Source organism: Limulus polyphemus, unplaced genomic scaffold, assembly GCF_000517525.1.
Source record: "Limulus polyphemus unplaced genomic scaffold, Limulus_polyphemus-2.1.2 Scaffold90, whole genome shotgun sequence".
Classification (NCBI taxonomy): Eukaryota; Metazoa; Arthropoda; class Merostomata; order Xiphosura; family Limulidae; genus Limulus; species Limulus polyphemus.
The window spans coordinates 484,128-502,219 of NW_013665700.1; the positions used below are offsets into that span (position 1 = coordinate 484,128).

Genomic DNA, 18,092 nt, shown 5'->3' on the forward strand with positions numbered 1-18,092 from the left:
ACACACACACACACACACACACACACACACACACACACACACATTTTTTTAAATATTAAAGTAATCTAAGAAGTTATAATTTCATGTATTTAATGTGGTTTAGTTTCAATGAGTTGGAAAATGAGCTAATCAGTTGCTTTAGTGTAAATGTATATAATTAAGTATCTTTTGTTTTATATTTTTTGGGGCCACATATAAATTTCATTATTTATTCATCATGACAGCTGCATGCTAACTTAACATCTAAGGGTGTGATATTATTAATAACTTACCTATCTTTATTCATTATAGCTAAACAACAGAAAAATGTAATTAAAACAGAAAATGTTTTGCAGGAAATTGATTACAGTGTCGATGTGTATGTTACATAAAATGGTTGGGATTATTTGTACAAGACATAATAAGTGAGGATGTGTTGGTAATTTTGAGATTGGGTAAATGTCTTATTTGAGAAAAATTGCTGTTTTATTTGCATATATTATGTATGTTTGAAAAAAGTTAAATTTAGTTCATGTATTTGTGATTAGTCAATTTGATCTATTGGCATTTTAGTTCGTATATATTTAGCTGTCACTGGTACAGCCAGTTTATTGGTACTTGAACTCATTTATATATAGCTATTACTGAAGTAATAGGTCCACTGACACCTAAGTTCATGTATTTATTATTAATTGTGTTGGTTTATTTGCTACCAGTGACTTCCAGATTTATATACATGTATATGCTATTAATTTAGTTACTTTAGGTCTACTGACACCTTGTTTCATGTATCTATAACTGATCCAATTGGTCTACAAGTTTACAAGCTTGTATACTTGTAGCTATTATTGATGTAGTACGTATATGTCAATTTAATTTCTATACGTTTTATTGGACTGCTAGTTACAAAGTTTGTATATGTGTAGCAGTTGTTGTTGACGTATTGGGTACAGGCTTGCTTGACTTTCATTTATGTATACATACATACATGTTGATGTTGTGACAATCTTGTTCTGTAATGTGGCAAGTAGGTGTTTGACAGTACCTTCTACTAGCTTAATAAAGGCACAGCGCAGATTCCTGGGAACCATTCATTAACAAAATTCGTTAACACTAGACAAGTGACAATACACATGTTGAGTAGCAACAAAGACAATCACTATACTAGACACACCATATTTACATACCTTAGCTCAGCATATTTAGGTGTCACGTGTTTACAATAGTTATGATAATCAATCAACAAACACCTTGAACAGTGTACATCATGTGACTGTTGAGTTACATCATGCTCTGTAGCTTTAGCTTAGATAAGATGATTGCACAAAATTCAAGTAGGAAATTTTATAGTCTTATTAACATAAATAATTTCTGTGAATGTAATAAGTGTAATGGTATGATAATTTGTCATGCAATGATAAAATATCTACAGGAGCCTTCATTTGAAGAAAGAAATAATACTGATTCAACTCCTCATGGTGTGATATTGAAGTAATTGGTGTAATTAAATTCCAAGTTTGCATAATTATAGTTGTTGTTGTTCTAGTAGATCTAGGTTTGCTGAACCAGAGTTCCATGTTTTCTGCTGGTCTTGGCAAGTCTTAGCTCTAAGTAACAGGATTATCAGGTAACAGGGTCTAGTAATAGGTTGCATGCTAGAAAGGGATTTAAGTGAGTTTGCCCTCATTAAAGAAACTGATTAAATTTGAGGGGTCATATAAGGTATCCAACTACATGTTATTTTACAAGATTTAAATAACTGTGATAGCAAATAAAAAAAAACAAAAAAAAACCATAATAATAAAAAAACATTTTTTTTATAGTTTTATTGAAATAACACAAGGTCCTAATATAACACTTGTCTTTTTTTATGCTTAAGACCAGCAGTTGATGTAGCTGGTAGAAGTCTAGAAAGTCTACTTCTTTATTTAGAGCTGTTATTGGTTTAGCAACATTTATGGCTCCTGAGTTCATGCAGCTAGCTGTGTTTGGTTCAGTATGTCTACTGATTTGGCAAAAAGTTTACTTGTATCTATAAAGCTATATTTTTAGATGTTAATTGCTTCCCTGGCTGTTTAGGGTTAGTTAGCAAGAATGTCATTTTTTTGTGCAGTACTCTTTCAAAAAATTTAACTTCTGATGTAAAATAATTTTAAAGATTTTTGTAATTTTAAGCATTGTTAATTTTTAATCATTTGTTGAAATAAATTGTAATTTATTCGAAATTATTTTGATGAAGCATCCATCCTGATGTAATTCTTTTTTTATCAATGTATTCCACTTTCAGTATATGATTTATGAATATTTAAAAAACTTTTCAGGGGTGCTTTTTCAATTGTGAGAAGATGTGTTCAGAATATAACTCTATTAGAATTTGCTGCAAAGATTATCAACACAAAGAAATTATCTGCCAGAGGTAAGATGAATATGTGTTATATATAGATTCTTTTATTATTCATTTCCACAATATGTGTACAGTTGGGGAGGGTTTGTTAATTGTTAATGTTTGAGCTTAAATAGTGAGATAGTTAGTTGTTTATCAGTCAGGATTTGACAGCAATATTTGATACAAAAGGTTATATATATATATATCTACTGTCATTAGGTAGCACAAAAGTTTTCATTGTTTTCTTATAGTAGCACTTGTCTGACAAATGTATACTTGTCATATTTATAGTATTTGTAAACTAAAAGAAGCTAACTTATAATAGGTCCAGCAATATATTATACCAGTTAAATTAACTTTTATAGGATTACTAATTTCCAAACACTTATGTTTCTGAAAAAAAAAACATCTGGGACATAGATGTACTTAGAAATCATTTGTTACTGATACTCTGCCAAAGACAGGAATGTTCACTTATTTTGCCAATTAGTTATGATTTCCATGATGATTATTATATTAGTTCCTTTATATTAGATCATGATAATGTTGCACACATAAATATATAATAGGTCAAAATCAAATGCTATGCAAATAGCTCATTTGTTGCTATAGTTTTTAGCTTCATGAATAGCTAAAATGTAAAAGCACACTTGCAGAATTGGTACTGATACATAATTTCTGCTTTTTTCAATTGAATTTGTGTAACTGTGATTGCACTTGCAGAAATTTGTGTGCTTTTACTCAAGTTTCTAGATGTATTTTTGAATAACTTAAAAGCAGAACTGGAAAAGTGAGGAAATTTTAGTTTGTTTGAAGTAATTGCGTCAAAAGGAAAAGAAAGAACTTTCCAATAATACTCTACATGTTTGCGTTATCCCCAGTTTTATTAATTTTTATGATAGCATAATTTGTTTCTTATCTTTTCTGTATTAATGGTTACATTTGTAAAAACCTGAATTTATTTATTGATACTATAATGAAAAACATTAGTGATGTCATTCCCTTAATACTTATAAATGTTGCATAAATACGAAAGAGCTAATGATGTCCAAAGAACATTATATAATATTTTCTTCAGAAAATAGTATTAAGGATTTTGCACTTTTCTATAATGATTTTGAACCTTATTACTTTTAAAATTGGTATATCATGTTCTTTATCTAATAGTCCTAACTGTTCATAATGGCTTTTCAACATATTTCCATCAATGTAGACTGTTTCTGAGAAATTAACTCCCATTCATTTGGGAATTTCTTTCTATTAAAATGCCATCAGCAATTTATCTATTAGAACTAGAAATTGATGCTCTCATGCAAAACAGTTTATAGTTTTCTATTGTATATTTTATTGCCATAACAATTCAAATATCTCTGCATATGAGAAAGTTATTTGGTTTGGATTTTTATTTAACAATAAATAACATATAATGCTCAAACCACATAAGAAGCATAACAATAATTTCTAATTATCACCAACTACATAGTTTTTCATAAAGTTTCTGCAATTATTTTTCTTCATCGAGAGTAAAGATACATTAGCATTACAATTAGCAACAAGTGTTGATAATTAATTTTGTTTTGGTAAATAAAGGAAATAATATAACAGAAGTATTTTTGACAAACAAATTCTCTTATAGACACCTTGGCATACTTTAATTGGGTGATTATTTTGGTGGCAAAACTTTCTGGCTATTTGGCTACATTAAGTATTCTAATATTTTCAAAATAGTATGAATCTTGTTTTTGGATAATTTCAATCCAATTTTCTTTTAATATAAAGATAATATTAAAATAATATTTCTTTTGAAATACAGAAATCTTTTCTTCTCAACACAAAGTCAGTTTTTTACTCATAATCTACACAATTGACTTTAATCTACAGCATATTTTGAAATGAGTTTGTAACTTAGCAGTTTTTCTTTCTCATAAACTAAGTCAAAATCATTTAAAATAGAGCTGAATATCATTTGGTTTACACTTTTTTCACAAACTATAGCAGCAAGAGTTTTTATTGATATTCTAGACACTTGTAGGTAAATACACAAAATGCTGATACAACATTTTGAGCCAAAATTACCCTCCTCTTGATTCTACATTTTCAACAATCAATAATTATTTTTCTTTATTATTTAATTTTATTCAACTTTTAGGCTTTACTTTTCACTGTATGAGATTAGCTTCATAGCTTCTTTTATATAATGTGGTAAAGACATTGCAAACTCAAATCCAGCCTTCCATTTAACACTCTTAAATTTACTACATTCAACAACTACTTAGAAAAGTAAAATTCTGCTAAAATCATTAAATGCAACAACACTATCAGTTCTGTTAACAACCTCAATCAGATAGATCCTTTCTAGAGAATTCTTCTTTTTTTTTCATGAGAAAACAGTTTCAGAAATCTTAATATGTCTTTGTATGACAATCTTTCCATCTTAATAGTCCTCATTTGAACCTTTTACAACAATTCACTCTCCTTTTGAAGGTAAGGAGCCCAAGACTCTATACTTTCAATTTAATAAGGCCTAACCAGTGACATATGCAATGAAATAATAACGTCTTTAGATTTATATTTAATATTTTTGTAAATACAACTCAAAATCCCATTTACTCTACCACTAGCAACTGTACACTGCTGCATGGCTTAAGAGACTGTTCAATGGAAACACCAATATCCTTTTTCCCATAACAATGTTGTGGTGACTCCCACCAAAATTATGGTTTAAATTATGAATACCCACAGGTATTATAATTAAAAGTCATCTGCCAGTTATTTACCCAATCCACTAAATCACCTAAATTCTTTTGTAAAACATCAGCATCCTCCTCACAGCTAGTAACACCTAAGACCTTAATATCTTGAGCACATTTAAGAAATTTATTGACCATTCCTTTATCTGTGTGATTGATGTAAATCAATAAGAGCAAAGGTTCCAACACTGAGTCATGAGGTACCCCACTTGTAACATTAATCCAGTTTGTCTTAACTCCATTTAGAACAATGGTTTGCTTTCTCCCCCAAGCCATTCTTTGATCTAACAAGCTAAGCTAATTTTTATACCTCATTCCATAGATAATTTTTTAATGATCCTTTTATATGACACCTTGTCAAAAGCTTTCTGAAAATTAATCTAAATATTGAAAATCTACACTTTATACTCATCATCATAAGCAGTAACCTCTTCAAAGCAAAAGATTAGTAAGGCAAGATTTTCCCTCAGAGAAACTATGTTGACTATTCAACAAAACTGTAAGCTTTAAGTGACTTTCTAAAGCATCTTTTATCAGCTTATGTATACAGTTAAAAGGAGTACAACTTTAAAATAATTGCACAATAGATACTTTATTGAAAATAGGAACCAGCCCTAAACAGACTCTACATGTTTCAGTGTTCTTACATCACCATATTCAGGAGCAAAAGTTGAAATTTGATCAAGTCTTATATAACTACACTTCTATAAAGAGGTGAAGCAGAAATTAAGCACCGCAGGCGCGAACTTTCCAATGGATTCGGTATCGTGCTTCTGTGAATAGACAGTTCTAGATTCTTATTGTTGGGGTGGGGGAGGATTGCCTGTTTTTTTTTAAGCCCTGGGATGTGGTGATATTATCTAATACTTAACATTTGATAACAGTGCACATGTTTTTATCATTTTGACTAGCATTTGAGGGCCCCTTTATACCGCTAGAATGGGGGAAATGTTCTCTTCAAACCACTCCAGCCACCTCCCTATATATTTGTTTTAAAGCTTCATAAACTTTGTTCGATGAGAAGATATCAGGTAAGCTTAGGTTTAGTGAATACGTAGGCGATGTCAAAATATTCCGATGTCTCAAATCCTTATTTATTAGATAATAGTTTTAGGTTTATCGTATTCAAACAACGTAAATAAGTAAATTAACTTATAATATAATGAAAAAAATCTATATTCGTTAGACATAAGTTATCTTGACCAAGCTTGTTGTTAACAAAATTATTGTTATCTAGCCTGGCAAAGGTAATGGTGACGCCATTTTGAAAGGTAGACTACAGGGTTACCGATAACTTTTTTTCTGTTTCACCACGTTTCATACGATTTATAACAAGAAGCGGTGACCTTTGTAATCGGCGAAATAATGTATCAAAAGAAATATGTTCAAAACCTATAAACTTTTTTGAAACTGGCTTGAAATATATAAATGGACCTTTCTGTTTAAATTGCCCTCCAGTGGCACAACGGTATTTCTGTAGACTTACACCGCTAGAAACCGGGTTTCGATACCCGCGGTTGGCAGAGCACAGATAGCCCATTGTGTAGTTTTTGTGCTTAATTAGAAACAAATTGTTTAACGATAACAAAAATTAAAATTGTAGATAAAAATATTTTATTTTTAGTTTCAAAACAGTCTCTCTCTCAACAAAATTTTGGAAATTTAACAACCTAAAAATTATAGAAATATTAAGCCAATTTATATAACGTTTTGAAGCCAAAATTAAGTACAATTTATAAGTTTGCCAGAAGTTTCATGCAGTTTGGTTAATTATCTCTATTGTGAAAAGAAACAAATCGGGGAATGTAAATATGGTTCGATTTCAGGTGGACTTTGAAATTACTATTTAATTAAATTGTAGCTGGAATACAGTTTGATACTATAAAAGCTAAAGTACTTAAAGTTAATGCATTGATATACATCAATGCTTGTAAACAGTTCAAGAAGAAAGAACAGCAGGAACCGAATGCTTTATTATATGGTGAAGGTTTGGTTTGTTTTAAATTTCGCGCAAATCTACGCAAGGGCTATCTGCCCCTAATTTATCAGTGAAAGACTATAGGGAAGGCAGCTAGTCATCACCACCCATCGCCAACTCTTGGGCTACTCATTTACCAACGAATAGTTGGATTAACCTTCACGTTATAACGCCCCCACGGCTGGAAGGCTACCCTCAAGTCAAGCGCCCTAACCATCTGGCCATGGAGAAGGACACGGATATTTTCCCGTTTCTGTGTTTTAAACAATCATATTTTTTGTACTGAAATTGATTTTTTTTGCCAGTTTTGTCGCCATCTTGTTAAAGATTTTGCCCATCAAAAAGACGGGTGGACGGGTCGCTAGGTAAAAGCTTTCCCTACTTACTTCCATCCTAATATTTTGCTTGTCCTCGTTGTAGTTAAAGAAATTCTCACTTATTTTCTTTTGCATTTTCAGCAAGTCTTTTTTTCATATTCTTATTTCGATTTACTAATATTCTCTTTAAAACTCTCCCTGATTTTCTGTATTCCTCCAAGTTACCGTTATAGCAGTCATTTCAAACCTATTAATTTGTAATCCACCTTTTTGTATGCGAGATAATAATAATAATATCAATCCAGTTTGGATCGAAAATACTATTGTTTTTAAAGGTCTGCAACTGGGTAAACGAAATTATCATTGGGATTTTTATTCTTAATACGCTTAGCAACACATGTAACAATTTGTATTTAAGTCTGTAAGAGCATTAATTTTCTGTATCTTGAAGTTACGAATACATGTTTTATGTCCAACCATTCGTGAGTTATGGGCGACTCGCGCATTCCTGTGTCCCTCTTAAAATACAGCTTATGACGAGAAATAACCTGTTTAACTGATTACGCATATTTTGATAAAATAAAATGTTTTTGTTACAATTTTTTTTGCATAGTCACGATTGGTTAAATTGATATTCAATTGCTATAAAATCTTTACCTTGTGCTACATTTTTAAAATCCTATTTGTAGGGTTCATTTGTGCGTGTTGAACGTAAACTTATAAATGTAACCTTTATCATTTAAATTGTCTATGACTGAGTGGATTTTGTCGACCTTCTTATGATGTAATAATATGTTTTTCTGTTTGATCTAAAACATTATCTTATAGACAGATATATAGATAAGTTATTAAGTTTTTTCCCCTATCTATACATCGGCACACAAGTTGGCACACCATTTTTTAGAATACTCTAATGATCATAATATCTTGGCTTAGTGATACAAGATGTTTACTTGAAGAACGTTATGAAAGCAGCAAGCGAGATCCCAACTGGGGATGAGCGAATTCTTTGGAGATGTTAAATATATGTTGCTGTCGTGTTCGGTGTGGCATACAGATATTGATCTCACTGAAAATGTCAGATCTATTTGTACGGCGGAACGACAAAGACAGTTTGAACCTATAGAGATTTATCGTTATCATACATCTTTGATGGTGGTGGTGGCCTGGTGTATTTTCAAGCAAGCATAAAAGTTGTAATTCGTCTACACTTTGCATTGGAGAAGAAAAATTGTCGCAAAAAACAAATCAAATCTTCTTGACAAAGAAAATGAAGTGAGCAAATAACTTGCAAGGGACCTTAACATTTCTACGACTAAGATAAACATAGAACTGTAAAGAGGTGTTTGTTGAAAATGAAGTTTTGTTCTTTCATTGTTTGGAATTTCGCGCAAAACTACACGAGGGCTATCTGCGCTAGCCGTCCCTAATTTAGCAGTGATAGATTAGAGGGAAGGCAGCTAGTCAACACCACCCATTTCCAACTCTTTTCTTGGGCTACTTTTTTACCAACGAATAGTGGGATTGAACGTCACATTATAACGGCTGAAAGGGTGAGTATATTCAGCGACGGGATATTCGAACCCGCAGATTGCGAGTCGAGCTCCCTAACCACCAGGCCTTGCCATGCCCAAGTCTTTAATCATCTACTAAGCGTTAAATTTCAAGACTACTACTCAATTTCAAAAGACAGTCGCGGCAGCTATTTACTGTTCTTCAAGAATAGATGGATGACAGAAAGTACTGAATGAACATGCAAATATTTTTTTAAACAGTAACGGTGCTGTGGGTTCAGTCAAATGTTAGAGAAATTAATATTTTGAAATTATTACAAAAAGCCTGAAAACATGTATTATGTGTGTGGTTTTGAGTTTTCGGTTACTCACCATAGTGAACATGTAAAAAAAAAAAAAGAACATTTCAAATGTCTGAACGTTTTGGAATTGTGAAACATTTTAACCAACCAAGTACCCATAGTTATTGAAAAACAAAATAACTGGTGAAGGTAATTCTATGTTGTTGTTTTTTTACTGTTGTAATGGTTTATATTGTTGGTTGAATTCTTTTGGATATTCAATGAAAAATAACAATGTAAAGTCCAGTTCACCCAAGGATAACAAACACGTTTTATTTTTTGAACTTGAAACGTTCGCTGATAGGCTTAAAACTACGTCTGCTCAAAAATTTTACTTTCTACCTGATTTGGTACGTCTTTTCTTCGTCGAAACAAGATTTCAATATTCGCTGTACTAAACTAAGTTACTGGTTAAAAGTAACAGAAAAACTAACTGAATTATATCTTGATTACACATTAACTGACTAACAAACCCAATCACTCAATACCTCATTCTAACAAACTTACCAACTGTAGCCTAACTCGCTTTTTATATGGCTCACATTGTTTTCTAAAATTTGTACAACAATCCAGACTTTACGTTAAACTTCCTCCAGCTAAACAACAAATGCTTGGTTTAATGTGTTAGTAAATATGCATACTAATAATTTATAATCTGAATATGCAATAAATCCTAAGGCGTGCACTAACTGGTCATTTGATTAGGCCCTCACCACCCACATTTCTGGAACACACCATGTATTTGCATATGCAAAATAGTTTAATCATGTAACGTGTCTGGATGGTTTGAACTCTTAAATGAGGGAAATGGTCATATTATTGTTTGTGTGTAAGACAATGGGTAAAAGAAGGAAAGGAATCTCTTTTAACCTTCAAATTCGGGGACAACAGTATAGCGTGAACGTTGTTATTGAAGATCTATTCTTTGACCGGTTGTTCAAAGACATTTTTGTTCAGAGTCAATCAACAGTAACAATTGAAAGGAAATACTTTTTGCCAAAAATGAATTACCTTCAAACATAGTATGCGAAGGAGATTGCAAAAAATGTAGTCTAGCACCCAAGAACCAGTCCAAAAATTGTTCATTTCAAACGCAAAAAAAGAAAGGCATGACTCCGAAATAAAATTGTGAATATTGAACGTGTTTTGAGTTATCAATGTTTTAACTTTCATTTTATACAAACTTTTCAAACTTAAGAATATTTTTTTAATATTTTGCAGCGTCCAGGACAAAAAAATAAAGTTTGTCAAGCTCGCATCTTGCTTGGATATACCAAAATGTCCTTGTTTACAAAGTTTTATTTTTTTTTATTTTTTTAATTTTTTTTTTGCTATTTATACTTAGAAGGTTATGGAATATTTTGATCCTTTATGCTTTCTAAAAAGCAATAAATATCTACTAGAGGGCGCGAAGCTAAACATCCCCACTGGTTACCCACAATTAGGGGAAACATAGTAGGAGTTTGTTTTGTTTTAATCCAAAGATACACAATGGGCTTTCTGCATCGAACCACGGATTTTAGCGTTGTGAGTTAGTAAACTTACTAGTGACCCACCATGGGACACATAGTAAGAGAAGTGATATTAAAAGTGTTAAAAAACCTGGGAAAATTAATTTATTGATAATTTTTGTTTTATTTCGTAGCTCCTTTATTTTGCCGCTCTAAGTGGTTCTCTACTTTGTTAGCCCTGTACCAGGCATATTGCGAAAAACAAACTAGCTTGATCAGAGTTTATCATTTATCTCCAATGCTAGATGTATGTATCGCAGCAATCCCGACTGTAAAATCTGTCCTTTTATAACTGAATCTGTTGAATATAAAAATATATATATATATATATATTTCTAGGCTTTAGTTATCTCTAACAGATCAATATTGACCACTTTAAACCAACACCTTGAGACATTGATAAATTTTGGTGACTACCAATCATAGGCTGTTTCTGTATTTTCATGATATTGCTTGGTTAAAATGATTTGGAAGTTGACCATTGACTGACGGTTATATTCTTCGAGGCTTTTGTTATTGTAGCCAACTTGTTGAAATTTCTATCACTTAAAAAAAATATTGTGGAAAAGCTTGGAGTTTACCGTCATATTGGGAATAAATAGCTTCTTGTTTTTAAAAACAAACGTGTGTGTTTTTTATAACAAAACCACATCGGGCCGTCTGTACTTAATACCTTCTATTGGGAAGTACAGAGCTTCTTGTCTTTAAAAACAAACGTCCACATCGGGCTGTCCGTACTTAATATCTGCTATTGGAAGTTAAGAGCTTCTTGTCTTTAAAAACAAACGTGTTTTTTTTTATAACAAAACCACATTGGGCTGTCTGCTGTGTTCACAGAGGGGAATCGAACCCCCGACTTTAGCGTTGTAACTCGAAGACTTACCGCTGTTTCACCGGGGAGGGGAGACTGAAAAAACGTTTTGTAATATTGGAAAAGTCATTTGCATACGATGTCGTCACATTATTTTCTATAATTTGGTAAGTGATTTGTATCTCTCGTGTCTATGTATTTTCACTCAACAAGCAATTTTATCACATGTATCAATTAACAAAAACCAACGCAAGCAAAAAAATGATAGATAAAATGAAATAACGGGCTATAGCATGCAGTAGTTGTTTTCTACAAAAGAAAAATGACAAAAATAACCCAGAATTTCTTCAATGTTGAATATTTTACTTCTAATCGCTTTCGCAATCTGCGGGTCGCGGGTTCGCATCCCCGTTCCACCAAACATGCTCGCCCTTTCAGCCGTGGGGGCGTTATAATGTGACGGTCAATCCCACTATTCGTTGGTAAAAGAGTAGCCCAAGAGTTGGCGGTGGGTGGTGATGACTAGCTGTCTTCCCTCTAGTCTTACACTGCTAAATTAGGAACGGCTAGTGCAAATAGCACTCGTGTAGCTTTGCGCGAAATTCAAAAAACAAACAAACAATCTAATCGCGTAGAAATGAGTGCTACTGAAGTGGAATTCCAAATGAATTGAATTGGCAACGGTAAAGACATTGAGAAAAAGTCAGAGAAGCTTGTTATTCGATTTTAAATAATCTTTGCTGAAAGTAGGTAAGACTTTGTAAGGAGATTGTAAATTCTCGTATCACATATCGACGAATATGTGATATTCTGGAAGTTTAACAAAGACGTCTGAAAAATCTCAAAGGAAATATCGATGATTTGTAAACTACCACTCTTCAAGAAACCACAGCCCGTTTGATTTATTCTATAATAAATGACTTGCCCATTCAACTCACTGCGAAGACATAAGAGCCCCCGGGGATGACATAATGGTGGTCAAATAATGGTTGGAGACGGCTTGAATGGGTACCTGATGATGACAAAACCTTGTCGAAACGTTGTACATTTGCTGTTATGTTAAACTTATTAAAGTTTTTTTCTTCATTACCCATTCAAGCCGTCTCCAACCATTATTAGTCTCAAAGTGGGTTTTTTGTCATCGAATAATGGGGGTCAGATCCGAATGCCAACTCCATGTGTCCCTCTGTGGGGGCCTTTAACGGTGTATCGCAGGTTTGGTAATAATCGGTTTAGCGGTTCGCCAGTTATAAGTGGATACACAGACTTTCGTCAAATAATGATTTTATAATTTCCAGATCTAAGTGAAATTTCTATTCGAGCGTGAAAAAACAGAAAAATTAAAAGTTGTTATACAAATTAGCATCAGTTGTTGTTGTCTTAGTGCAAAACTACACAATGGACTATCTGCATTCTGTCCACCGCGGGGGGGATAGAACCCCTAAACTTATAGTTAGCATCAAAGGGTGCAAAGATTTGTTCGGAAACTGTATGTTGAAGAAAACAAATTATTTTCCGAATAGCAGCATTTAGGTGACGAAAGCGCCATCTGTGAAACAGAATTATTCAAAATTAAAATTGTGAACTTGACAGAGCTTGACATGGGTTAGTGGTTAATGCGCTTGACTCGCAATCTGTGGGTTTCGGATTCGAATCCCATCACCGAATATGCCCACCTTTTCAGCCATGGGGGGGGGGGGCGTTATATGACGGACATCCCCGATTAGAGTAGTCCAAGAGTTGGCGGTGGTGGTATTGACTAGCTGCCTTTCCTCTAGTCTATCATTTTTAAATTAGGAACGGCCAGCACAGATATATCCCCCTCCGATTAGATTTGCGCCAAATTCAGCAAACAGACGAAATATTCCGCATCATTTTGTCAGGTAATTTATATATGTATATATATATATATATATATATATATATATGTGTGTGTGTGTGTGTGTGTGTGTGTGTGTGTGTGTGTGTGTGTGAGAGAGAGAGAGAGAGAGAGAGGAGGGGTACACATTTTAGGAACTTGTTTAGGTAATGAAAACTGTCTAGCAATAACTAAAAACGTGTTTTCGTGTCTCAACACAACTTTTGGGTTTTCCTCGCCATTTTTTAATATATTACTGTTTTATTCTTTTATAATTATTTACTTTATTTAATTCAATCTATTCATTGGTTTATCTTTCCTGCCTACTACTTGAGAGCTTTTCTTCCATTTTAAAATTTGTTTTTTATTCACTATAACGATATATCTTCCCTTACGATTAAGTCAATTTTCCATAATATGATAAATGATGAATCTTCTATGATCATGGAAAATATTTTATTAACACTAATGTATCATGATAAATGGATAAATTACTGTAATATTGTAGTGAACTAAATGCCCTGGGAATTATCGCATTACTTGTACAAAGACTCGCTCAATCATAAGATTTAAAAAGAAATTCGAGAGCGATGTAATTGATGTACTTCATTATATTTTTTACGTAATTCACCAAATACTGTTTCCGGATTTCACACATTTCTCACATTACTAATCAAATCTCACTAACACCAAAATTAATTTTTGTTAAATAAGGGTTACTTTTTGCTGCGAAGGTAGCCTTGATTCGTCGAGGAGCATACGGAGACTCCTCGTAATAAGACGCGTTTTGTTCATTTTTACAATAGTGGATTGCTGTGAAGTAAGATGATAAATGCGACGATCATAGTAAAAAAAAAAAAAACTCAATCCGTTTAAGATCCAGTGGTTGTGCTGGAATACTGTTCGGAGCAATAAGAGAACAATGGATTATTGCATTATCTCTTGAAAAACAAACATTGTCCATCAGGGTGAAAATGCAACATTGTGGGGTGGTGGTGGATATATTTTAGAATAGGATTCAGGTAAACTACCTTTCCAAAGAAATCAGAGGAGCTACATCTACTAAGAGAACGTTAGGGGGGGGGAGGGGGGGGAGGCGTTGAGGCTAACCCTCTAACAAACTAATTTTTAACATTATGTTGAAAGTTGAACATGGCTTTGTTGGGTAAGAAAAATAATGTAGATACCGTAATAAGAATATGTACAACATAAGCTTCCTTTGTAGAGAATTTGACTGAAGAGATGGCAGCTGCTTTTGTAATTTGCTAAAAACCCATAAAGATTGAGCATTTTATATCTGCGTCGTTGGCGTAACGGGCCCGACTTGGGTTTAGCGAACTTAAACTATGAATTCGAGGGTTCTTGGCTCGCGGCTCGTTGCCCCAAAAATGCGTTCCCATCTTGGGACTGTGGAGGGCACTATAAGAGTGACTTTCAAATCCTACTACTCGGTGGGCGCTGTCATCTCTTTTGTCTGTTAGCTCAGAATTTGGTAGAGCTGTGCGCAATAGCTTTTTGTGTAGTTTTATGTAGTCATACTCGAAGTGTGTATCAAAAATAGTATAAAATAATTTCATTTTGTAACTTTACAAATTAGTTTTTGCTGTTATATTTTATTGCATGACTTGTTTGAAATAGATATTGCAAGAATTTTAGGAGGTTACGGTGAAATTATTTATCATAATTGATCAATTTGAATTAAACATGTTATTATTTGTTATTAAGCACAAAGCTAAAAAAAGGCTATATATATAATTGAAGTAACATAAATTTGCGTAGGCTGCATAAAGGAAAAAAAAAGTTAATTAAATAGTTTAATTAGTACATACTAAATATGTTGACACATCGAAGTGCCACCCAATAGAATGTTCCATCTTTAACGCCCTTAAAATGTTGCTGAAAATTATGTCGATAGAATAAACCTTTCCTTACATTCGATGAAAAAACAATGTTGCTCAGAGTAATATTTTAGAATATATTAATTTACGTTTGATTTAATACTGTTGGACGAAATTGTTTCTTAAGACAAAAACAAGGTAGTTCTCAAACCCCACAAAGAAAAAAAAATTCTGAAATTTTGTGCTAATTAGATATATTTTTGGTTAAGCAAAGTTTTATTATTTTGTTCCGTTTCACTTTCAATAAGCTACATAGAGCGATCGAACAATTTGTTACTCAAAATGAGTGTGTGTGTGTTTCTCCTTCAAACTTTTACATAAACAGCTTAAGTAACTGCGAAAAGTAAACATCATGCTAAATCAAAAGAAGATGCTATTAAGCATTATTTGACAAATTTGGCGATTTCTAGAGTTATATATAGTATTATTTTGCTTGAACTGTTGAATCTGTAAAATCCATTGAATTGAAAAATTATTTTTATAATACCGTCATACCACCGAATTACATAACTCTGTATTCATGATGAATATTCGCAATGATCGAAAAGAATTTGATTTCAAAAAAAGGTATGTCGAAGTGAGATTTCCTATTGTCGAAGAGTTTTAATTTGTTTGGTGATTAGGTATACTCGGCTTGTGCAACATAATTAAACTAGTGCTAAAGCAGTATTTTTAATTAGATAGTTATCTCTAATGTCAAAGAGCTAGTGTTTGTCATTATGTGTAAGAAAATGTCATGAAATGCATCGTTATTGTTAAGATCAGTAGATGTTGAAGTGTCTGTTTTATGCATAAACGATTTTGCTTGTCTAGAGCACTTCTTTTAAAAGTGGAGCATTAGACAAATATTTACAAGACAAAGAACATCGGGTGTGATATGTACATTGGAGAAAATGTTTTTAACAAAACAACAGTCGCTTTTGACGAATTTAGTTTGTATGAAACATAACACTTCTGTTTATTCTCTGTTTCTGTGTATGGTGACAAGTGTGGAAGAGGACACATCCATTGTGCAGTGTACATAATGACTTGAATGTGTATGCTTTTATATGTAAAGAACGGGTCGAAACTGACTTGATGATGTTTGCTCGTAATTAAGGTTGAGCTGCATCACATAATACCAGGTGCTTTTGTACGACTTCGACCACCTTTTATAATAATATATTTCATGTATAACTCTCTTTCCAGATAGCCCCTTTAATCATTATGACGTATACGCCTTCTGAAATGCATAATGAGATGACATATCTATATGGATAAAACAACTTATTTGTGCACTGGAAATATCGTTATAAATACATGCCCATCTTTCTCTCTTTTACCAGTAATGAATGTATGTTAACTTGTTTAGCTCTGTTTGCATACTTTTCTTATACATATTTTGGTATTCTTTTATGTTTCTTATTTGTATGTATGTATTTTCGCCTTTATGTCCACCAGTTTATTTGTTTCCACCTCTGTTTGTCTCTGTGTGTGTTTCATCCCTCCATCTGCCTGAGTATCCGTGATTATCTTTTTGTTTGTATATTTGTTATTCTTCTTGAATACATATATTTCTTGGTATTTGTTTGTCTTTTCATCTCTGTGTGTATTTATTTCTCTACGTGCTATGTGTCTGTTTACGTACGTTATTATAATTCATTTAAGGGGTATTAATCCACATGTATGTACTTGTTTTAAGCTTTAAATTCCAAGCTGTGAAGCTGTACAAGAGACTCGCACTGGTGATATTTTTTTACTTCAGATTTAGAGAAACACTAATACGTACGACGTAACTAATCTGTCTCTAAATATAGTTATGTTGAACGCATTCTAGAGCGGAAAACAAAAACTTATGAGATGGATGATGAAAGAAACAGCTTACTTTCAGCGGCAGATATAAGACGTACAGATATATTTATGGTTAAATACTTTACTTCCATAACATATTTATACACACAACGGGGTGCAAACTGTTTGTGTGGATCCTTATTTTATTTTAAATTATATTTGTGGACGTCTGAAACGCATATGATGATGACTGAATTAAAATTAAATACTCTCGAAAGCCGTACGTTTATTTATGATCGGAAAAACATATGTAGGTTATATTAATTACGTTATGATATGCCTCAAGGTGGGACGGCAGTAAGTCTACCGACTTGCAACGCAAAAACAATATATATATGTGTATATATATATATATATATATAATAAAACATGTATACTTTGCTGGTTATTATATGCAAGGTTTAATGTATGCAACACCCTTCCGGGAAGAAATTGTATATTTGAATTTTCCTGTGTGATTACTAGAAATATAAAGCCTGTATTTAATCTCAATTAGTACTTCATTGGAAAAATATGTGTAGCTGTTAACTACTTCTCGTAAAGCGTTTGAAATCAGTCACAAATTCGTATAAGCCTTAATATGTTGTCAACAGTGTGAAATTTAAAAGTAAAATATATTTAGTTTCATGTGATTTGATATTATTGAGCTGATACAAAATTCGTGAATGAGAAAGTATATGGAGAAAAATGTTGTTTTCCCGAAAGGTGTCCCAGGGCCACCTGTTTTAACCAGTGAAGTATGTTTTCTGTCAGTCAGTCAGTAGACACTAAAATGACGTAACATAAGGGGTTAATAATGGCTGGAGACGGCTTAAATGGGTAATGAAGAAAAACTTTAATATAAGTTTAACATGACAGCAAATGTACAACGTTTCGACAAAACCCATTTAAGCCGTCTCCAGCCATTATTAACCCCTTA

General features: G+C 32.7%; 1 long non-coding RNA gene across 1 annotated transcript in view; it reads left to right on the forward strand.

Annotated features, from left to right (window-relative positions):
• The window catches only part of LOC111083024, a 28,645-nt gene that overhangs the window by 5,933 nt on the left and 4,620 nt on the right, over nt 1-18,092 (forward strand). The window contains exons 2-3 of the long non-coding RNA XR_002612824.1: nt 2,301-2,395; nt 13,062-13,065. This is a non-coding gene — a long non-coding RNA (uncharacterized LOC111083024). The remainder of the gene's footprint in view (nt 1-2,300; nt 2,396-13,061; nt 13,066-18,092) is intronic.